The sequence below is a fragment of the Apium graveolens genome, chromosome 8 (assembly GCF_009905375.1).
Source record: "Apium graveolens cultivar Ventura chromosome 8, ASM990537v1, whole genome shotgun sequence".
Taxonomy (NCBI): domain Eukaryota; kingdom Viridiplantae; phylum Streptophyta; class Magnoliopsida; order Apiales; family Apiaceae; genus Apium; species Apium graveolens.
Genome location: NC_133654.1, coordinates 128,860,224 through 128,868,491, shown reverse-complemented (window position 1 = coordinate 128,868,491; position 8,268 = coordinate 128,860,224). Strand labels below are relative to the sequence as shown.

General features: G+C 35.8%; 1 non-coding gene across 1 annotated transcript; it reads right to left on the bottom strand.

Moving 5' to 3' along the window:
• Window positions 1-7,908: 7,908 nt before the first annotated feature.
• LOC141681053 (small nucleolar RNA R71) lies at window positions 7,909-8,015 on the bottom strand. Its single transcript, XR_012558496.1, has one exon. It is a non-coding gene; the product is annotated as a small nucleolar RNA R71 (small nucleolar RNA).
• Window positions 8,016-8,268: the final 253 nt, after the last annotated feature.

Genomic DNA, 8,268 nt, shown 5'->3' with positions numbered 1-8,268 from the left:
TGTAGTTTCAATATTAAGTCGGTAGTAGAAATAAATAATAATAAAACTATTTTATCATTATTTATATAAATTCTCTAATTTATTAAATATGATTAATTAATTAACCATATTTATTCTACATCGTGAGGGATACTTCTCAGCATATCGCGACTATCCGGATAATACGAATTCACTGCTTAGAATACCAAGAACATATTCAGTGAATAGTTACCGTACAATTAACTCCTTCTACCCTCCAATGTCCTGATTAAATACAAGGCATGGATCTTGTGTCAAGCCTATCTAATTTAATCATTTGCTTTCCCATTTACTATGCTCAGTTCTATGTAAATTAGAAACTCCTTTCTAATTTCATTCACTCTGGCTAAAGATTCCTGAACTAGCATAAGTGGATCAGCCTTGAACATTCTCTTCCTTCACTGGAAGGGGTAGATCCTTTATTGATCATACACTATCTTCGTGTACGAATTCCTATACCCAGTAGAGCCCTAATAATTGTCCCTGGAGACTAAGAACTAAACCAAAGCATAGTTCAGTGTACACAAGATGACTATGATGACCTCAAGTCTAAGGATACTTGTACAACTATCACTATGTAAACAACTGCTGACACGTGAGTGAACTGCATCAGTTGTTCAGCTATGTGAGTCATGTTCAGTGAACTTATTCTATAATAAGCACCTACATACTAGCTATAGTGTCACCACACAAATATCTATGAGAACAGACATCCTTCATAATGAAGCAAGCATAATATGTACCGATCTTTGCGGATTATTAATTACCAGTTAGTAATCCTATGACCAGGAACTATTTAAGTTTAGAGTTATCATCTTTTAGGTCTCACTATTATGATCTCATCATAATCCATAAAAAGCTTTACTCTAAACTATGGTATATCTTATTTAAACACTTAAATAGATAGAGCCCGTGATAAAAAACAAAACAAGTCTTTTATTAATATCAATGAAATCAAAACAGATTACATAAAAGTTATTTCTAAATCCTCATACATGATTGGACTTAGGACATATTCCTTTCAGGTTAAAAATAAAGCCTAAAGATATAATAAATGTCACATTAATTACACTTAATTTCATGTCCAAAGCCCAATACAAACAAGGTCGTTCGAGGCCTGCCACAGACTGAAAACAGCCCAAGCTCACAATGTCCACGAACGAGGTTGTTCGCGAACAAAGCCCAATATGGCTGAAGACTAGAGACGTGACATCTAACATGGACACTAACTCTTACAAGAAAGGATCTCGCTGCCTTACAGGAGTCCTAATTTCCTTCTAAGTTGGAGACTTGTCCACCAAGTCTACCAATCTAAGTCTAGCCCTAGACTCAACCTCTATATAAAGGGCTCTACCAATCAACCTGGAACTACGTTTGGAAGTATTCGATGAAACTCCAAGATAGATCGATGGATTAATAATGAGACTCGAATGGGCTGAGGAGACAGGAAAGCAAGAAATTAGGAAATTGGATGAAGTAAGTGACCTTCAAGAATGTGAAGTGTATGTAACACCTGTGACGTGATACCCAAAAGTGAAACTCCGGGTATAAGAGATATCCCAATATTGAGAAAACCATTGAGATAAATAACAGTAGTGAATAAGGATTTATTAATAAGAAGTTCACTTGAACACGACCAATATCTTTCGGACTTTGCTACCATTACCAGATCAGCCAAGAAAAGCGAATAACTGTTGTTATCTTTCAGATGCCTTATGGATTGACCTCAGTTTGGAAAAGGATGTTACCATGAAATTAAGTATAGACTATCGAGGTGGGAATGATTGAATGAGATACCTTTATCAGGGATAGATGACTTGATTTATCAATGGAAGAGTGTAAGTACCTTTTTAAAGGTAGAATTAAGGATAAAACCTCGATAGCTTGAGATGAACCCTGGTGGAATACATAAAGGTTGGCATTTCTCCCCTAATAGGGACAACATGAGTTTTGGCAGTATGAATTGGGAAGAATTAAAGCAACAACAATCTTTAAAGATCAGTGGAGAAATTTTTCAGAACTATATAGACAATGGTTCTAGTATTAGTAAATGGTATCTTGATATGCCCTGTACCTTGGGAGTACAGGAGGAATGATTAAGGATAACCCTCGAGATTTTTGCAAGAAGAGAGGTAATATTTAAGTTTTCCAAATGGAAATCTTGGTAAAGGAAATAAGACATAATAACAAGGATGCCAGGTGGGGCATGTGTTAAATCATGAGAAAGAATGGATCGAACCAGTGAATGTCGAAATTGTTTAAGGAAAGAAGGACCCAAGATAAGAGACACCCTGAGTATGATCAAGAGTCAGCTGTGATGATGTTCACAATTAAAGACTAAGGCAATAACTTATAAAAAAATGGTGATATTTTTTTTCTCTCACTAGAATTTAAGAAGAGCATTTTCACATAAGCTGTGACTGGAAATGATGTAGAAAATTTAGTTGTAGGTGGTTCAAACGACATTGATTGTAAGGAACTATTACTATTAGGAAAGGCGAATGAGGTGGCCGGCACTTTAAGTATAAGAGAGCAATTATAGGTGCTCGTGCCAAAGGAATACAGTAATGACTGGGTGAAACCATGAAGGTTATATTATGGTATGGAAGATTGATATTCATCCTGATAACTTTGCAATACCCAACCATAATAGTAGGTAGGTAGATATTTAATTCATGTTATCGCTGAGAGTAGGCTAACTATCTTAGAGGGTCTTATCTTAAGATAAGCCAGGACCATATTTCAAAAAGGACTAAAAAAACCCCTGAGTTTAAGTCTTCTATTAAAGGCATATGGTTAATAATGGTGTTAACCTGCTATCGTTGCTTTGATTGAAACTCTTCTGCAATTTTATCTTCTTCATCTCATATGTACGTCAAGTATAGGAGTGTTCTTCATGAATCATGAATGGTGATTATGTTACCTCATTTGAAGAATTCGATATGGAATGTATGGACTCCGTATGGTTAGCTATTAAGATTTCAAGGAAAACGAATGACTACCGTAGGTCTGCGGTGGACTATAGTAATGCATCAATGATTCTGTGAATAATGAGACGATAACAACCGTGAGAGTTGTATTGTAATGGATGTTGAGATCGGGTACCACTATTCGGGTTGTGGTGATGTATAAGTTATCATTGATGGACTGATTAAGTCGATTATTTACCTATTGAATATTTATTCCTTCTTATCGACAGGGAGTTGTATTACTGTACAAGGAAGGTTATGGTGCAAGCGTAGAATTCTAGTAGCGATGATGTATATAATGAAATCCAAGATTCAATTTTTGATGTCGAGGGAGTTTCAAAGGTGATAATTTATAAGCTCGAGCAAGAGCATGGGTCCATAGAATGATGGACGGAATAGCAAAAATATTAGGCATGTGAAATACGATGTTATAATACTTGATGTTGATATATATACATATATGTTTCATTCTCCTATGACAAACCTCTATAGTACAAAGGTAGATTCCAAAATAGATATTTTATGACCATATTTTTTCTTAAAATTGTTCTTTTCTCTCCTTTTCATTTCATGTAAACTGAGAAGAACAACCCTTCCAGATGCCGAATGACTATCTATCTGTGTGATAGAAGCCTAGTAGGGTGCCACATGTTGTGTAATTGCTTGTCAAGTACTTAAGGCTGGCCACCTTCTGTACTAACTATATAATAGAACAAGTGTTCATGATCATAGTGATCTCTCAATAAATTCTTTTACTTCTATATGATTGATCAGACTTTCGAAGATGGAAGCAAGTAGAAAAGGAGTAGTATGAGTACAGTGGTATTCGGAACAGAAACACGTTCGTGATACTAAGGTTGACGCGTTTATTAAAAGTTTATAGAACGCTAACTAGCAAAAGTATAACCAATATAGTAATAGGTACGGAAGATAGTAATGATTACGAACTGGAAAAGAATGGATATTGAGAAGCAAAAGCTATAGTGCTAGAAGCTATGATGAGAATATGTGTGATAGACTTGAAAGGAATTTGGAATGATCACTTAACACAGATCAAGTTTTCTTACGATAATAGATCTTCTTTCAGTATCAGGATGACGCCTTATGAGACCCTTTAGGGAAGACAATGTCGATCTCCCTTGTATTGGGATAAAGTTGGAGAGAGCAAGATGCTCGGGCCCGAAATGGTCCAAAGAACCAAGGGTATAGTGAATTTAATCAAAGGACGGCTGGTAGCAGCCCAAGATCGACATAAGAAGTATGAAAGTTTGGCCCAAAAGGGGCAATGAATATGAACTAGGGAACCTAGAATTGTTAAAGGTATCCCCTTGGAAAGGATTGATGAGGTTCAGAAAGAAAGGAAAGCTAAGCCCAAGATACATTGGACCAATTGAGATTTTAAGACGTAATGGGAAGTTATCAAATGAACTAGCCCTACCCCCGAACCTGCAGTAAGTTCATAACGTGTTCCACGTATCAATGTTAAGAAAGTGTAATCTGGATGCCAGACAAATAGGGGAATATGAGAGCATAGACATGCAACGAGACGTAACCTATATGGAGCAACCAGGAAGGGTTATAGATCGAAAAGGAATAAGTGCTTAGGAGAAGGGTTATCAAACTAGTCAAAGTTTGGTGGTAGAACCATAATGTGGGAAAATTGACTTGAGAGTTAGAAAGTGCAATGCTAAGAAAGTATCCTCATTCATTTTCTATCTAATTCCGGGACGGAATCCTTTTAAGGAGGGGAGACTGTAATAACCCCAGTTTTTGGAAATTTTTTAAACCCTGATGAATAGTAACTTTTTGCTAATTGTGTTGATTAAGGAAAATTGTCAGACCACACTATGTAGGAGTTCTTTTATTGATATTTTGAGATCTTATTAGTACTCTATGCGGTATATGAGTGTATGTAAAGATTGTCAGAATTCGAATTCAAACACTTTGATTTTTCCCGAAAATCCACCAGATACCGAAAGAATTGAGTATAAGGTAACATGATTAAAAGGATTTAAATTCAGGGATTATAAGAAAGGATCATTAAAGGACTATAAAATATTAAAAGAGGGTTAGGGAAGCTCAAGTAATAAGATCCCGGATATCATCCATCAAACGATCAACGAGAACAAGAGTTAAGCAAACTGTAAAATAAATAAACGACCAAGGGGCAAGCACATGCAAGTAGCATGAGAAGGAAGTTTCCAAGATAAGCTAAATCATGTGGTTAAAAGCAAGGTTACATCATCACACCACAAGAATAAGACATGCGGCAAAGTAGTGATGCAAGCAATGACATAAGCAAGTGAAAACAAGATATTTAGCCAACAATTAACCACAACCATGCATTATTTGCACAAAGATCAAGAAAAGACAATCAAGAAAAAGCTCTCCCCCATTTCTTTCTTCTTCCATCCGACCTTTTCAAGAAATGAAGAAATAGATTTTCAAAACTCAAGCTCTAGGCCATGGAAAATTACAAGGTTTGTTTCCTTGGATCCTATATTTTATAACTTAGTTATACCATGAGTTTAAGATCAAGATTCTATGGTTTGCTTAGCTAATCCACTTATCAAAGATGATGATGAATAGTAGTGAATAGTAACTTACTTTGATTTTCATGAAAGTTAAGGTTGATTAAGCATAGATCAAGGTTCCTAGAGGCTTGTTAGTGACTACCCACTCTCCTAGGAAGGTATAAACTCTTGAACCCTTAGTTTTAAGTTTGGTTTGTTTGGATGATAATGGTGCTTAGATGAATGGGTTTAGTTTGATGTTGATGGATGTTGGATTGTTGTTAAATTGGTGATGATTTGGTGTAGTTTAAACTTTGGAAATCGTTAGGTATAGCCGTCGTAATGCTCGATTTTCTTTAAACTTTTTTGTGCTTAACTGTTGGACCCGAACACCCACTGTTATGAACTAACCACTTGCATGCTTAAATATTTTATGTTTCAAGCTTCGTTTTGAGATGTCGTTCACTTAGATCCGATTTACGGTTTAGGAGAAACAACCGTTTCAAGTAACTTTGAGACCTTGTTTAAGGACCTTAAAAGACTAATTGGAATATGAAACAATTATGTAAAGTGTATTAGACAGTTGGTAAAGCCCTCGCGAAAGAGTTGCCTTAAAATGTTTAAAGGTTAATTTTATAAAAATGAAGGAGCCGAGGGTACTCGAGCGACTCATATAAATCCTTAAGCGTAGAAGTGAGCGTTAGGATATAAGTAGATAAAGTCTAGTTTCTTAAGCAACCGTGGTTTAATTCCGGATTATGTTGTTGTTCATAGGTTATCGGACCCACTCTAAGCTTAAGTCTACCCCGAAATACTCAGCAAGTTTTCTACCCGTTATACTGTTGTTGTGATGTAAATATATTGATGCATTATCTTAAGATAAGTGCATGGTTATTATTAGCAAGTCTTGCGATATATTGAAGCATGTTGATATGATATATATCTATATATATATTCATGCCTGTTTTGTAATCTTGATATTTCATTGTCGATTCAATTGTTATAAACTGCATAATACCTATGTTAGAGATAGGCATTATTTGCGTATACCCTTAGTATAAGGGACCCAAAGTTGAACATTTTCCTAAAACCGGGAGGCGAGGTTCCCGAGTATATATTATATAGTTTTCTATAACTATTAATCAAATAAGGTATATTCGATAGTTTTGAATAATAATCAAACTTATTTTCGATTATTCAAATAAAGATCTTACTTTCGTATAAGTATATCTTTTGTTATTTATTATTTGTTTCAAGTATGAGTTTTAAAACTTCTACTTCATTTATTGTTATAAATATTATCCTTTATGGGAATATTATTTAATTAATAATATTCAGATATTTTCCAACATATCGGGACTGATTTATTTTATTAAATCATCATTACTCCAAACATTCTTAAAAATGTTTTCGAGTCTTCAAAATGATTTTAAAAAGTTAGAGTGGATCCCAAAACTCGATTTTAATTTAAGATCTTCCTTTCGAAGGGGATTTAAATACTCTCTCAAAACCTAAGGGACCCGGCTCCTTGGTGTATTTTTGGCACAACGAAGTTGCTAATTTGATAAAAGAGTTTGATCACTTGCCCAACATTCGGGAAGTAAGCCCAATCGAAATGCGTCGGCATAGGCGACATGGGCTCAGTGGGAGTCCATCAAAGTGTAAGTGGCTCAGTGGGAGCCCATTAAAGCATAAATGGCTGAGTGGCAATCCAGCATAAGGTCCTAATACGGACAGGGTGATGACCAGTGGGGAATTCATCCCTCTACTAGTAGAAAAGGTGACTTAATTGGTATCCTTTCCTGTTTAGCAAGATATCAGGTTTAGGCCAAGGTTTTCTTCTTTTCAAATTTATTGGATATTACAACTCTGTTTATACTTTTCATGACAGAGGTTTTCAAGGAGTGTATGAGAGAGAGGTATATATATATAGGTGTATATATATATAAATTGGATATTTCAACTCTGTTTATACTTTTTATGCCAGAGGTTTGCTTGTTTGTGTTTTAGGTACTCTAGAGAGCGTTTATGCTAACGCGTTCTCGATCTCACAAGAGAACACTGGATAAAGCCGAGGAAGAAGTTCAATTAGTTGAAGAAGAAGTCTTTGTGGAGAAGAAATTTAATGAAGAAGCGATCGTTACAATGGGAGAACCAGTAGCAAATCTGAAAGCTTTGATGGATTTTTCTAAATCAAAGATTAATGACATTCAGTCTAGTATTGTCAAACCAACCATCGCGACTAATACTTTTGAAATCAAATCTAGCATGATTCAGCCCAGAATTCAGTCCAGTTTGGGGGTTCTCTAACGGAAGATCCCAATACTCATATTAGGGATTTCATCACTACTTGGGAATATCTTGCTCAAAAGTTTCTTACTAAATTCTTCCCTATGGCATAGATAGCTACAATCAGAAATGCTCTTACTCAATTTGTGCAACAATCGGGAGAGTCTACATGTGAAGCTTGGGAGCGTTATAAGGAGATACTTAGGAAGTATCCTCATCATGGGATGCCTGACTGGATGATTATCAACTGCTTTTATAATATCTTGGGAGCACAGTCTAGACCCATGCTCAATGTAGCATCAGGTGGAGCCTTATGGGCTAAGAGCTATGATGAAGCTTATAATTTGATTGAACTGATGGCTGCTAATGAATACCAGAATCTAACTCAGAGACTATCTCAAGGCAAGGTAGCGGGAATTTTGGAGGTGGATACAGCTACTGCTAAAGCTGCCCAGCTTAAGGCTTTAATGAAGAAGGTG